Genomic DNA, 15,708 nt, shown 5'->3' with positions numbered 1-15,708 from the left:
GGGCTCCCAATCTTGGACTCCCTCCACAGAGCACAACCCAAGTGTGTACAGACACCAGTGTACATGTACGTGCCTGTTCACAAGCGGACACACACAGCCCACTCTGTGGCAATCCCCTCCCCAAACATGCCGTTCTCTGTGGTTGGGGATCGCGATCACTCCCTGTTCTCATCTGCCCTGTAGGCTGTTATTACACATTCCAAATCCGTGCCAGACTAAGGGGAAGGAGGAGTGCCGGCTGGGAAGGGAGGCTGAGAGTCCTCCTGCCTCTCCTCTGCGCATAAATATCATCTATGTTTCCTCCTCTCTTCCCCCTGTGCTCATACACATGTGGGTGCCCACTGTGAGCCCCTGGGAATGCCTCTGCAGGGGGCAGCGCCCAGCTGGCACCAGGAGCATATCGGGGGCTCAGCGAAGGACATTTACGCCAAGTGTGGACGTCCCCACAGGCTGTGTGACCACTGCATTCATTTAACATGGCGGCTTTCAAATGTTTTTAAGCATCCAGACCCTACACACACACACACGGTAGTCCACACACAGATAGTAATTGTGGCTGGATGGACGGGTCTGAATCCCAGGGCCCAAAGAACAGGATTGGAAGCCATTCACCCGTGTATTTACTCAACAAATGTTTCCTGAGCATCTATCGTGTGCCAGGTCTTGGGGACACAGATGTGAGCAAGACAAAGAACTCCTGCCCTCCTGGGGCTGACCTGGTGAGAAAACAGAGCAAATAGCCAGACAGAGCAAGAAGCTGAGACATGTCTGGGGACAAGAGCTGGTTAGACAGGAAGGGCCTGGGAGCGGTGAATTCACGGGTGCAGGGCGAGGAGATCAGGAGACCAGGGCCCCCCAGGTCTTCCTCTCTGCCCAGGTCAGACCCTACGCTCTCCAGAAACATGGCGGAAGTTCACGCATTTGGCTCGGATGGCCCTGGGGACTCAGTCATGGCAGCTAAACCCACACTCCCTGGCCCGACCGAGGAGAGGGCACCAGGTGGGAGCTGGTGGGAGCTGGTGGGTCTGGTGGGTCTGGGAAAGAACGTGCATGTTGATCAGACCGATTGAGGCTGGTGCCCAGACCCTACTGCTCATTAACCAGGTGAGCCTAAGCAAGTCACTTGGCCTCTCTGAGCCTCGCAGGCCTCACCTGCCCCTGGGGGACTTAACTGGGTCACCCGGAGGATTACAGGGATTGAGTCAAGCACCTGGCACAGAGTAAACCCTCAACGAACAGCAAGCCGCAAGACGGCATGAGTGGCAGCTGCCTTCTCCCTGGCAATCCCGGGTTCAGCAGGAGTGGGCTGGAGGTCTCTGGCTCCATACCCCGCATCCTTCTTCTGGCAGAAGAAGGGGCCCACCCTCGCTGTTACCCCGCGGCTTTGCCTGATCTCATGGAAACCCTGGCACGTCCTTGTCAAATCCCATCCTCCTGATTACGTGAGCGAGGAAAGCTGCTTAGATCTGGGGGCAAGTTCAGGCGTGCAGGGACTGCTCCACCCCAGGGGGAGGAATTCCAGGGAGCTGGGACCGATGCACGCCAACAGGCATCTGCTGAGTGCCAACTGTGTGCAGGGCACCGGGGAAGCAGAGAAGAGTGGAAACTCGGGGAACTCAGTCTAGGAGGGGACCAGATGGCTGACCCGCTCTGGGCCTTTGCCTGGGCTGGCCTTCCTCCACTGCCTCCCTTTCTCTGGGTGTCATCTTAACCAGCACTTCCTCTGAGAGGCCTTCCTCCCCACCTCACCCTACCCCACCCCACCCCACCCCACCCCATTCTAAACCAGCTCCTTGTGCTCACTCTTACAGCAAACTGGGCCTCCCTTTATGGCACTTCTCATGATGAAACTTTGACCTTTACTTATATCATCCTTTCATTCATTTTCTCTCTTCTCCTCTAGAGTGTGAGCTCCATGAAGGAGGGACTATCTGTGTTGGCTGTCTCCCCGGCATTCAGCGTTATGCCAAGGCATCAGTAAATATCTGCTTGCTTAAACAGTCAGGCAAGGTCCGCTGAAGTTCTGGAAGGAGACAGGCAGGAGGAAGCAGCACTGATTGATCCTGATGGGCCCAGGAAGAGGCAGCGAGGAGGAGGGCTTGACACGTGGGACAGATAAAAGAGCAGAGGAGACAGCAAGGTCCCGGCTGTGGGCCTGGGAAACAGCAGGGGGCACTAAGGGTGGCCTGAGGCATCGGGAGAAGACAGGAATGAAGACAGAAAAGATGGGTGAGCGGGTGGGCGGACCGGGAGGTAGGGGGAGGCAGGCAGATCAGGTGGAGGTTCTGGGCTCCCAGACAGACTGCCCTCCATCCTGTGGCTCTCTGCCCCATCTGTGGGGTCCCCCACTTCCTGCAGTAACCTGGCTAGCCTATCATTCTAGATCAGTCCTGGAGGGGTGGCGTGGGTGGGGAAGGGCCTAGGAGGACGGATCCCAAGGCTTGCTGGCGCTGAGAGGGAAAACGCCAGCTCTATCCAACCCCCACCTGCCAGGTAAGGAAATGGAGGCTCAGAGAGGTAGAGTCACTCTTACAGGGCTGCCCAGCTCCTCAGATGTGGAACCAGGTCCAGTATGGCCCCAGGACCTGCGCCTTTAGTGAATACTTCATTATTTTTTTATTTGGGCCACACCGTAGGGTATGTGGGATCTTAGTTCCCTGACCAGGGATCAAACCCACCCCCTGCACACTGCAAGTGTGGAGTCCTGGCCACTGGACTGCCAGGGAAGTCCCCTCAGTGAATACTTTACCAGGACCAGGGGACTTGAGAAGAAAAGGATGGATGATGGGGGTGGAGGGAGAGTGGTTCAGGGTGGGTGGTGGGGACCATGGGCCCCAGAGGCAAACTGCCCACTCACCAGCTGTGTGACCCAGGGTAAGTCACCCGGCCTTCCTGTGCCTCTGTTTTCTCACCTGTAAATGGTGATGACTGCAGCGCCTGCCCTGGGATGGTTGAGAGGGTCATATAAGAAAGTATGTAAAGCACTGAGCCTAGCACCAGGCAGGAAGCACCGTGCTGCGCTCAGCTGCGTCCGACTCTTGGCGACCCCACGGACTGCAGCCTGCCAGGCTCCTCTGTCCGTGCGGATTCTCCAGGCAAGAATATCTGAGTGGGTTGCCGTGTCCTCCTCCAGGGGATCTTCCCCACTGAGGGATCGAACCCAGGTCTCCTGCATTGCAGGCAGATTCTTGAACCGTCTGAGACACCAGGGAAGCCCAAGAATACAGAAGTGGGTAGCCTATCCCTTCTCCAGAGGATCTTCCAGACCCAGGACAGGTGGATTCTTTACCCACTGAGCTACCAGGGAAGGCAAGGAGTACACACCCAGCAGAAGACGGTTGTTGTCGGCATCAACAAACTGAGGATCAAGGCAGGCGTGACAGCCAGGGAGGGCCAAGCAGTTGGGCCCAGAGCCTGGGACGCTGGCAGCCGCCTCAGAGCAGCCGCCACCGGGAGCTTGGCTCCCTGGCCAGGCTGCCGAGGCTCCCCCGGCCCAGCGGGTGGGAGCAGCAGGGGGCATCACGCCACGCAGGGCACCTTCCCCAGCCAGCCTGTATTTACCCAGCAGGTCTCGGCCCTGCCTGCTTCCTGTCTGCTGCACAGTGGTTGCTTGTCCAGGGCGGACAGAGCCCCAGTGTCCCGTCGGGTCCCCCCCACCCAGAAGGGGCAGGGCCGGGGTGACTCACCAGGCCCCACAGAGGGCAAGGCTGATGTGACCATGACCTCACTCGGTCATTCTGCAAGTCTATGGCAGGAGGGATTCCGACAGGACACACAAGGATCCCTCCGAGCTCTCAGGGCCGCCCATTCGCTTCCAAGGTCCCCGGCCCCAGGGTGGGAAGCACCGGGAGGCGGTGCGGCTGAGTGGGTCAAGAGCACACTCCGAGCAAGACAGAAGGCGACGTATGATAGGATTCCATGTACGTGAAATGTCCGGAACAGGCACGTCTATAGAAAAGCAGCAGAGGGAGGGCTGCCAGGAGCTGGGGGGAGTCGGGGGGACAGTGACTGCTGGTGGGGATGGGGCTCATTTTGGGGATGATGAAAATGTACTGGGGTTAGACAGTGGTGATGTCTCTATAACCCTGAACATTCTACAAAACCACCAAACTGCACACACTGAAAGGGTGAGTTGCATGTGAGTTACATCTCAGAAACCCTTTGCAGCTTGATGACCTCGGGAAAGTCACATCCCCTCCCCAGCCTCAGTTTCCTTGCTGTGACAAGGAGACATCGTGAGCTTAGATGCTCGCAGAGGGGCAGCACAGGGACCGGTGCACAGCGGGGGGCGGTGCTCGAGGACATGAAGGTCCTGTCCCAGGAGGCTCTGGCGCCTTCTCCCAAGGCCTCACCCCCTCCCATCCCTCTAACTCAGCCCTGCTCAGAGTGCGATGCTACCCAGCCCAGAAAGATGGAAGCCCCTTCTCTCTAGCCCAGCCCCTCTACCGGAGGACAGTCACAGCCACAGGGAGGATTCTGCAGCCTTAGAAACCACCCCACCCGTGTTCTCTTCCCCACCTGCCTCTTCCTGACAGGGCGGCCAGGAGCAAGTCACTTCTCTCTGGGCCTCAGCTTCCTCATCTGTAAAATGGGGGAAATGATCACTGCCATGTGGGAAGGATAAACTCACATATTTGCTTTATAGTTACTGGTTGGACTCTACGTTCATGCTTTGAATGAAAAAATAAAATGATAGCTCTTACACCAAAAGGGTGCTATGAGGGCTGAATGATCATGGAAGATAATGTATTGAATTGATAATTTATGAGTTTAAGCCAGTGCCTGGTGCATGGTAAGTGTTAACGACGGCAGCTGCCTTTTCATTGTTAATATTCCTTCAATTAATAGCTAGGGAGACAGAGCCCAGAGAGGGCAGGGCCAAGGCAGCGCTGGGACCCAGACATCCGAGGTCCAAAGCCAAAACTCGTGATTCTGTTCGGAGACCTCGCCTTCGGAAAGCCTTTTCTCCCCTCCTCGTCTCCATCTCTCCTGCATCACTCCCCCATTACCCAGCTGGGAGACTGAGGCCCCGAGGAGGCAGGACACCCACCCATGCAGACCAACACCCACTCCTCCATCTCACACCCATGGGCAAAAGTCAGAGAAGAGAGCAGACACCATGGAATGAATGGGTAAGGCAGGAGCCAGGGAAGGGTGCCCCAGGCAGCAGAAAACCAGTTCAAGATCCTCTTTCTGCCCCGGCCCGCCTCACCTGCAGCCTACACCAACAGGAGGCTGTGTCTCTGGCTAACTGCTTGAATGCCCACGTTAGCAGTGCCCACACCCCTCTGGTACATGTCATATACACCTTCTGTTTTAATCCAAAAAATAACTCTAGAAGTTATTATCATTTCCATTCTCAAAGGAATAAACTATGACTGGGGAGAATGGAGGGGAGGGGCCGACACTTATCTAACACCTATCGTGTGCTGAGCACCTTGCACTGACCTCTCAGCCCCATTTCACAGATGAGCAAACTGAGGCTCGGACAGACCAGGAGACCCAGCTGAGGTCACAACTCAACAGGAGGGGAATGTGGTTGGGATTCCAACCACCTGGTTTTAAGCCCATTTGAGTTCATGACTTTAGGGTGTATGAAGCCCTCTCCTTGGGGTCACCTTTCTAAATGCCATGCCCCTTGGAAGTCTCGGGGTGGGCCAGAACAGACTTGTAGTTTCCACTGTGCCTTTGCCGCTTAGTAGCTGTGTGACCCCAGGCAGATTATGTCACCTTTCTGAGTCTCAGTTTCCTTATTTCTAATTTTTTTTTTTTGGCTGCACAGCACAGCATGTGGGAATCTTAGTTCCCCAACTAGGGATCGAACCCATGACCCCCTGCATTGGAAGGGCACAGTCTTAGTCTCTGGAGCAGCAGGGAAGTCCCCTCACTTCTAAGAGGGAACTAATCACAGCACCCACCGCAGGGTTGCCTGGGACTGTGGGTGTCAAGAGGGAGGCTCATAAAACGCTGTCCTAGATATTGGGAACTTGGACACCAGCTCCAGGAGGGCGGGGGCCTCTTCTGTTACAGTCACAAGAGTTCCCAGGGCCTAGAACAGGGCCTGGCACATTGCAGCTGCCCAAGACATACTTGCCGAATGAATGACGAGATGGATGAACGCAAAGATATAAATGAAAGGAATCGCAGCCAAGTCCTTCTCCACAGGACAGACAGCCCTTCACAGCTGCACCTCTGCCTAACTAACCAGCTGGACAACCCCTCCTTCCCATCCTTGAACAGATAACATAATGAGCACCTGCTGCATGCTGGGCTCTCTGACCTACAATGTTCAACATTCTCCCGTGACGGAAACAGCTACTATGTGTCCATTTTGCAGATGAGGAGACTGAGGCTTGGGCAGGCCAGGACTCTTGCCCGAGTCCCTGTCTGAATCTGAGCAGGCAGGTCTTCCTGATGCCCCCACCTGGCTGACTGTTGAGTCACTCGGTCCTTCCTTGCTTCATCCGTCTGCTCTGTCCACAGGTATTCCTGAGTCCCTCCTCTCTGCCAGAGGGCACAGGGACTGGAGTGAACCAGGCCAACTGGTCCCCGTCCGAGATCTGTGGGCCTTTTGGCCACTGGGGTCTCCCCTGAACCTGGGGGGGGGCCCATCGGCGACACGCACTGGAAGTGCCTGCTCCATACACACCCTTGACGAGCCGTCCCAGAAGGTGGTCAGCTTTCCTGGTCAGTCGGGTGGAAGCCAGGCCACTCCACCCTCGGGGGAAAAACTGGCGTCCGGTGAGACTGAGGAGCTCTTTGTGCCGCGGGTGGGCAGAGAGGGGGCAGGAGGGATGGCCGTTACTCACCACCCAAAGAAAAATAAGCTCACTCCCATTTGGTCAATGGCTCTCCTGTCTGCCCCCACACCACCACCTCCTTCCCGAGCCCTTCCCGCCCTCTGAGCTCATCTGGAGCAGACCTGTGAGGGCCTCCGATGCCCCTGGTGTGCCGTCTGTGACTGTCACTGATGAGGAAACAAGCTCCGAGAGATGGCGTGACCGGCCTGAGGTCACACAGCCAGAAGGGCAGAAGGGGGAAGCCGATGACCAGAATGGGGCTCAGACGTGGGAAGGAAATCGGAGTCACAGTGAAAGTGAGTGCCTGGCCTCCCTTCCTCATTCCTGCTCGGCCAGGGTGACAGGGCACCTGAGGCAGGGGGAGCCCAGGCCGAGGCAGGAGTGGGCAGCCAGAAGGATCCAAATCCCCTCAACTGGTTTGCTGCGACCTCCTGCAAACCCTGGGGGTGGCAGCCCCAGGAACAGAGAGGTTAAGCCACTTCCTGAAGTCACACAGCAGCAAGTGGCCAAGCTGGAATGTGAACGGAAGTGGGTCAGACTCCAAGAGCGGACAGTCCCAGTGGCTTTCTGGGAAGGAAGTTGGGCCAGCCACTGGGCTTTTCAGGGACCCTAGGGGTCACTGGGACCTAGCTTTCAGGTCCAGCTCTTCCATAAGCCGGCGGGGCATCCCTAGGCAAATTGCTCCTCTCTCTGAGCCTCGGTTTCCTCTACTGTAAAATGGGACTCAGCATTCCTGCCCTGCCCAACTCCAGTGGGGGTGATGCTGCAACCCCATCAAGGCAATAGACACTGGTTACACGCTGAACAGTCTGTGCTGCTCTGGAGACTGTCCACAACCACCCCCACAAAGCCTGCACAGTCATCACCCCTTTTACAGGTGAGGAAACTGAGGTCCCAGGAGTGAGGGAACTGCCTGAGACTTGGGATGTGAACCAGCCCTTGCGTAAGCACTAAGTCAGGAAAGTAGGAAACTTTGACGGCCCCTGGCGCTCAGTCAGGCCTGGAAGTATTTCCGAGCTGCAAAGGCAGCGTCTCTTGTCCAAGTACAAGTCCAGCTTTGCCCCTGCTTCCTTCCTCCCGCCTTCCTGGCACAGAGGGGCTCTCGGAGGGATGAGCTGGAGGAAAATGTGCCCTGGAACAGTCTGGGGGACAGGATGAGGAAGCAGACAGTGCTCGGAACCCCCTCCGTGTGCTCTGGACTGTCCTTGCAGAGGGGACTGACAGCCCCACTTGACAGATGAGGAAACTGAGACTCAAAGATGCGGTGACATGCCTGAGCTCCCCTGGGGAGAAGGCAGCAGGCATAGGAGTTAAGTCCGGGCCTGTCTAAACAATTCAGGTTCTTACCTCTAAACTGCAGACTGTCTTCCTGTGACCCCAGATCTAGACAAATGGGGACAGGCCACCTTGGAAGTTAAGGGACATGCATTTTATATGTATCTACTTTTATTGATTTGGCTGAACTGTGTCTTAGTGGCGGCATGCGTGATCTAGTTCCCTGACCAGCAATTGAACCTGGGCTCCCTGCATTGGGAATGTGGAGTCTCAGCCACTAGACCACCACGGAAATTCCTAGGCACTGATTTAGAGTCAGATAAATGGAGTTCAGATCTTAGTTTTGGCCCTTCCCAGGTGGGCCAGCAACTTTACCATCCTGACCTCAATTTCTCCCTCTCAAAAATGGGCACCATCCTAGCTTCACATCCAAACATACTTAGTCTTGGGCTCACTGTCTGGCACACAGTAAGTGCTCAGTAAATGCTCACAATCATCATAATGACCGCTAACACAGCCTATGCTTGGCTGAAGCCAGACAGAACCTTGCACCCAGAGTTCAGAGCGGCAGCTGCGGGTCCCAGGACCACAGGCATCTTGAGAGCTCTGAATTAATCTTTAACAGGTGAATTCCACCCTGACCTGGCAACACGGGGCATTCCAGAGGGCCTGCTGGCAGGAAATGTTCCCTTGGCTCCCCAGATCCTTCCTGAGTCAGGAGGAGCTGGTCCTTGGGTTCCCCCGTGAACTGGGGAGGGGCCTGGAATGTTTTTCCTAGAGTCGAATGGGGGAAACTGAGGCACACAGCAGGTTGAGGGGCCTGGGAGGTTTAGAGCCGCCGCTCTCCATGTGGCCCCCTCCCTCCCAGGGACACACGAAGGACCTCAAAGGACTCTGGCCCTCTCAAAACACTGTGTTCGGGCACTCAACCGTGCAAGTGGGGTTAATTGCGCACCACGTGCCGGGTGCCCTGAGATCAAGTCTTGCATAGTGCTTTCCCTCCCACATCTTCCAGCCACCTACCAGGGGTGCCAGCCCCTACCTGGGGCCTCACACCTCTGGCTGGATGACCTCTCCTCCTGGGGACCGGCCTCCCCACCCAGCCCCGACTCCTCGGGCCTTTCTAGACCACACATCCGGCGTGGCCCTCCCAGGCTGGACTTGCAGGGCTTCTGGGTCTGACCCAGCCCACTGCCTGTCTGATCCCTTGTCCTTCCTGTTCGTGTCACACTCCAGACAAACGGGACGTCTCAGCTCTGCTAGTTTCACCACCTGGTGACAAGTAGAAGTCAGATCTTTACCTGAATACCCTTTCCCCCAGCATCTGCATTTACTCCTTCAGGTGAGCCTCCAAGGCCACCGTGATCAAGCCCTTCCGGGTATCCGATCGTCACAATCCCACCCACTGCACGCTCCCCTGAGCCCCAGCCATCCGGGGCACACACGCTCCCTGGCTGGGTGCTCTTGGGGCTGGTGTGGGTGTTGCCTGAGGGCAACGCCAGGGTCAGGGAGGCAGCTGAGGGGGAGGAGGCAGCCCTCCCTCCCATCCCACCAGCTCTCTTGGACCACCCAGTTCACCGTGCCCCCCCGACCCGGGCTGGGGCTAGGTGGGAGTCCGATGCCTCAGTGCCCAGTCGAGGGCTGGCCCGGGCAGCTTTGCAAGAGGGTTTTGATGGACAGAGGAGGAAATGGCTGAGGCCCAGCTCACACAGGCACAGCTGATGAGGTGGGAGGGGAGTCCACAGCCCCGGCCTGGATAGAAGGCGTCTGGTCTGGATTTCGCTTGGGGGATTTGAGGCGTCTTCACTAGTCTCTCACACTCTTCTTCCTCAGGCGCCCATTCTCTAAACCTGGGGAAACTCCACTTGGAAATGACCCCACCCTGCTTCTATTAATACAAGTGTGAACCTGACTGGCCCAGGACTGTCATTTGTTGTCTTAGGAGCCCCTCCCCGCTACGGTTTACCAATAAAAGTGGGGAAAGGGGTCCCCCGCCTTTCTGGCTCCTACCACTGTTCAAACAGAATGATCTAGATAAATGTGGAAATGGCCAATTACCTTTTTTCACCCCCTCCATTGGGCTTCCGTGGTGGCTCAACTGGTAAAGAATCTGCCTGTGATGCGGGAGACCTGGGTTTGATCCCTGGGTTGGGAAGATCCCCTGGAGAAGGGAATGGCTACCCACTCCAGTATTCCAGCCTGGAGAATTCCATGGACAGAGGAGACTGGCGAGCTACAGTCTATAGGGTCCCAAAGAGTCAGGCACAATTGAATGACTTTCACACTTCACATTTCACCCCCTCCGTTAAGAAGATGTTGGGGGCAACAGCCACCAGTGCAAACATCATACCCTTAGGCTGGGCTCCGGGCAGTGTGGGGCCCCTCACAGGTCGGCTGTCCTCGATTCAGCCCAGGGGCGCCCTCAGCCCACCCCCACTTTATAGATGAGCTGTCTGTCCCTTAGACAGCTAAAGTAGCCCAAGATCACACAGTAGCAGGTGGCCAAGGGAGGGTTCACACCCACACAGGCCCCACTTTTAACCTCACAGACAATTCGGGATTGACCCTCATACCTGACTTCTCTTAAGAGGCCACCTCCTCACCCAGTGACCCCATCCTTGCCCCTATGATAAAGGGGCAAAGCTCAAACCCTCCAGAGGGGTCTCAGTGTCCGAGATCACACCCTACCTCCATCCCCCAGCAGAAGTCCTTGGTTCTAGACACTTGGCGGCCATAAGCCCACCCCCTCCTTGGCAACTTCCACGACAGCCCCTGGGCTCCATGTAGGGAGGATGTTGGACCTGGACAGCCCTGGCTTTAAGTTCCACTTGGCTATATCCCTGTCCTGGGCCTCAGTTTCCTCTTCTGCAAAATGGGCAGAGAGGATGGAGGAAACCGGCTGGTGCTGGGCCAGGCAGGGGAGTCTACGGTTGGAAACCGCCAGGCATGTGGGAGGGTAGGCGGTCTCTCCCCGTTCTCAGAGACCTCCCAGGGTGTCCCGGCAGAGCTGGAGGGGAGATTAGAGATCTTCCTGCCTCCTGGGAGAAGAGCTCTCTCTCTGGGGCTCAGTAAGGAAGAAGTGATCTTTGGAAGCTGCAGACTCCCAAACCTTCCCGGAGATTGAAGGCAAACCCCTAGGCACCTAAATCCCTCTTCCAAGCCCACCAAAAAGGAGGTGACCGCGAGGTGGTCTGCAGGGCCTCCTGTGTTTGGTTCCTGGGCTTGGATCTCCGGGGGAGCCGGTACCTCCCTCCCTCAGGCCTGCATTCCCGGGAGCCGGGAGCCGAGGTTAGCGCCCACTTCGCAGGTAGGGAAAGGGAAGCCCAGAGAGGTGGTGCCCGGCCCAAGGGACCGCCACGGACCCCGCGCCCCAGACTGGCACTCCGCAGCCTCCAAAACGTACCCAGGGGCGCGCGAGGTCCTTGGCTGTGCCGACCCTCCCGGGGGTCCCCGCCCCGAAGGCCCAGACCCCACTCACCTCCGAGAGGGCTCGGCGGGCGCCCGCGGCCGGGAGCTCGGCGCTTCCTGAATCCCGGCAGCCAGCCCCGCGCCCGCCCGGAGCCGCCGCGTCCCTCCTCCCCGGGCTCAGGTTCCACCACGCGCCGCCCCCGGGCTGCACCCCGCCCACGTCGCCCGCCCCGGAGGCGAGGCACCAAGCCTACCCAGCTCCCGGGACCCGCGCCCCTGTGGGAAGGGCGGCGGCGGGCGGGCGGGCGGGCGGGGGGTTGAGGGGGTGGAGGCGGAGGCAGGTCCTGTTTCCTCACCTGGAAAACGGGCGTCATCACCCCAGGTACAGGGGCAGGCGCTTCGTGGGGGGCGTGGGGGAGCCTCTGGCTGGAATCCTGAGACCACCGGCTCCTGAATTCGTCAGCCCGGGACTGCTTCGCCATCTGGTAATGGGCTTGTCGCCGATTCCTCCACGCTTCCGCCCATTCGGCAGTCAGTTCAGAGACAGTGTGCGCTGGGTCCCGGCCTTCGGGTAGCTCCAGATGTCCAGCGGCGGAGGCACCTGTGTTACAGACAGTGCCATCCAGGACTAAGCCAGAGCGAGCGCCTTTGAACTTCACCTCTTTACCCAGCGCCTAGCACAGACCCTGGCACTGAGTAGGCCACCAACCAGTGTTCTTTTATGGAGAAGGTGAGCCCCACCGCGCAGTCTCACCTTCTACCCCAGACACTTGAATACCTTCATGGACAGGCAGCTCACTTCTGCCAGGACTGGCTGGACTCCTCCAGCCAGACCCCCGGAGCCCAAGCCCTGGCTCTGTGACTCACCAGCTGAGCAGCCAGTCCCTACTCTGCCTCAGTTTCCCCTCACATCACAGTGAAGAGGCTGAGGGCACCAGGTCCATGCAGTGGCCAAAGAACAGCCTTAACCCTTTTTATTGTTATTCTTTTCTCTAAACTGAGCTGACTCCCACATTGGGAATACGGTGGGGTGGCTCCTTCCTCAACAGCTTGCAAGCAGAAATAGCTGCCAGGGTGCGCTGGTTCAGCAGCCAGAAAGTGGAATTTGAGAATTGTTGGAGAACCTTAATGGAAGTGCTGTGTTCAAACCAGCGGCCAAGGACGTCCCTGGTGGTCCAGTGGTTAAGACCCTGTGCTTCCATTGCAGGGGCACAGGTTCAGTCCCTGGTCGGGCATATGTGCTTTAGTCACACGACTCTTTGAGACCCTGTGGACTGTAGCCTGACCAGCTCCTCTGTCCATGGAATTCTCCAGACAAGAATACTGGAGTGGGTAGCCATTTACTTCTCCAAGGGAGCCTCCCAACCCAGGATTGAACTCGAGTCTCTTACGTCTCCTGCACTGGCAGGCGGGTTCTTTACCACTAGTGCTACGTGGGAAGCCCCTGGTCAGGGGACTAAAATCCTGCATGCCTCGCAGCCAAAACAAACAAAAAATAAAATAAAATGCAAACTGCCAGTCTGAAACAATTACCAAAAGAGAAACCTTAATAAAGAACTCACTGAGCAAGAGGTGGGGATGGGGGTGGAGGGTGTCAAGTAAACCTTCCTCCCCCAGGCTATTCGGTGGGGATTGGTGTGCCCAGTTTACAGATGGGAGACAGGGGCTTGGGAGGAATTGTGGCCTCTCCAAAGCTCTGTCCATGAGGATTTGAGAGAGAGGACTCTTAAACAGAGCAGACAGGCAGTTATCTGGCAGTGAGGAATGTAAACAGACGGCCCCTTATACCTCCTTGAGGAGGAAAAGCCCTTCTGTTTGGGGCCTTCCGGCTGGGCGTGGGTCAGGGCGGGACGCAGAGGAGTTCTGGGCATATCTAGTCTGGAGCCCATTTCTGGAGAAAGCCTCTTCTTAAAAGAAAGAAAAAGAGGGGCTTCCCTAGCAGTCCAGGAGCTAAGTCTCTGTGTTCCCAATGCAGGGGAGCTGGGTTCAGTCCTTGGTCGGGGAACTAGATCCCACATGCCACAGCCAGATAAATAAGCAAATATTTAAAAAAAAAAAAAAAAGGATAATTCAGTAGGAGGATGCTGGGGGCTTCCCTGGAGGCTCAGATGGTAAAGAATCTGCCTGCAATGCAGGAGACCTGCTTTCAATGCCTGGGTCAGGAAGGTCCCCTGGAGAAGGGCATGGCTACCCACACCAGTGTTCTTGCCTGGAGAATCCCATGGACAGAGGAGCCTGGCGGGCTTAGGAGGGTGCTGGAGGGGACTGGAGGAGATAGGGTCAGGGATGACGTTTGCTCTTCTCCGGAGTAAGGAGGAAGAGGCAGGAGCCCTCAGCATCAGTATGGCTAACCCGGCTCCCTCCTGACCTCCATTTCACAGACTGGCCCACTGAGGCCCCATACAAGGAAGTGACTCATCGTGGGCCAGGAGACTGGATCTTGGGCCCCTGTGCCCACTGTGAGTTCAAACTCTGCTTTGCCGCTGATGAGGTAGGGGCCGTGAGCAAGAGCCTCTCCCTCTCAGTGCCCCAGTGTTCTCATCTGAACAATGGGTATCAGTTCCCCCGAGGCAAGGACCGTGTCTGTCTTGTTTGCTGGACCAGCCTCTGGGACTTAGTAGGTTCTTTTAAGATACTGGTTGGTTGAGCTGGAAGGGGTGGAAGTTTAATGGGTATAGACTTTCAGTTTTATAAGATGACAAGAGTTCTGGAGATGGATGGTGGTGATGTTAAGGGAACCACTGACTGAAACTGCCAGGCACTGCAGTAACCACCTGCGTGAGTTATCTTACGACAGGAGGTCCTGGTAAGGAACATGGAACTGACAAGCCACCAAGAATTCAGGAAAGGTCAAAAGGAAAGCGGAGACTCCAGTCCATCTGTCCTGCTGACCTCCCAGAATCCTTCCCACTGGAATCCATCCTACCTAAGCTCTGCGTGCACCACCAGGGAGGTGACCACCTGAGTCAGAATGATTGGCCAAGACAACCTGTAAGCTAACCTCATCAGCATAAAACCTGAGACTGCGAGCCGTGGGGCAGAGCAGTCCTCCTGGGTTCCCTTACCCCGCTGCTCTCCGCCTGGCGCCCCTCCCCAGTAGTCGCTTGCTCCGTGAGCACGGGTGTCTCCTCGGACAATTCCTTTCTGAGTGCTAGATGAGAGCCCACCCTCAGGCCCTGGAAGGGGCCCGCCCTTCCTGCAACAGTGATGCCGGCACAACAGTAAAAATGATCTTCACGCCACCGAACTGTGCACACAAATAGCTTACGAAAGCAAATTCCATTACGTGTGTTTCACCACAATAAAAGAAAAATTGGGGGGAAAGTACTGGCTGATTGAAAGCCTGCGGGCCTGCCTTGCAAGGAAAAGGGGAGTAGGAAGAGAAAGCAGGGTGCTCAGGGCACCCAGCAAATGCTCACTGGTTTGACTAAATATGAACAAGAGTCACTGCTAGGATGTGATGGCAGTGGCGGTCACTGTTTTCGTCGCTGGCAAAACTGTCCAGCCTTTGCTTTGAGAGGACGAGAGATTCTCGACAGAAAGAACTTTTCCTCTTAGGGAAGGAAAAGATTTCAAAGCCATTAAAGCAGACGGAGAGTCCAGTAGAGGCTGCAGGGCGGCCCAGCGCCTTGTTCCACACAGGTCTCAGAGTCCCCGGGTGGGTGGGGGGGCTCAGCCACTTCCACTAAGGGAGGTTCCTGTGCTGCACCAAGGGTCCACACTTAGCAAGCACCTGCTGTATGCCAGAATCAGTGCCAGTGTTGGGGAGAGACCATGAACCAGGTGGGTTGCATCTCAGGAACTTTATACCGACTGCACCTGCCCTGGATTATAAAAACAAGCCGTGTGTACCTCATTGCACAGTTAGCATAGCCCTGACTCTGCGGGTCACCTCCTGACAGCCGGAAGGAGGGATTCTTTTTTTCTTTAACTTTTTATTTTGTATTGAGGTATAGCTGATTGACAGTGTTGTGACAGTTTCAGGTGGACGATGAAGGGACACAGACATATACATACATGTATCCATTCTCCCCCAAACTCCGCTCGCATCCAGGCTGCCATGTAACACTGAGCAGAGTTCCCTGTGCTCTACAGTAGGTTCTTGTTGGTTGTAAAATTGAGATTCTTAAGTCATTTCCCATGAAAGGACACAGAGAGCCCATGTGCCCGAGAGACTACAGCTGGTAGCATTTGAACCCAAACCCGGCAGACTCTGTAGAACAGC

The 15,708-nt window shown here is 56.5% G+C and overlaps 1 protein-coding gene across 3 annotated transcripts in view; it reads right to left on the bottom strand.

Moving 5' to 3' along the window:
* Positions 1-12,005, bottom strand: part of TRPV4 (transient receptor potential cation channel subfamily V member 4) — a 44,887-nt gene extending 32,882 nt beyond the window's left edge. For 2 of the 3 annotated variants that reach the window (XM_042234703.1, XM_027956636.2), the window contains exon 1: positions 11,554-11,609. The gene's annotated coding sequence lies outside the window, so the exon portion shown is untranslated. Of the gene's footprint in view, positions 1-11,553; positions 11,610-11,839 lie in introns of those variants that run through there. The other variant, XM_042234702.2, reaches the window with a different exon arrangement.
* Positions 12,006-15,708: the final 3,703 nt, after the last annotated feature.

This window comes from Ovis aries, chromosome 17 (assembly GCF_016772045.2).
Source record: "Ovis aries strain OAR_USU_Benz2616 breed Rambouillet chromosome 17, ARS-UI_Ramb_v3.0, whole genome shotgun sequence".
NCBI lineage: Eukaryota > Metazoa > Chordata > Mammalia > Artiodactyla > Bovidae > Ovis > Ovis aries.
Note: the sequence above shows the minus strand (reverse complement) of the source record. Positions and strands in the feature narration are given on the sequence as shown.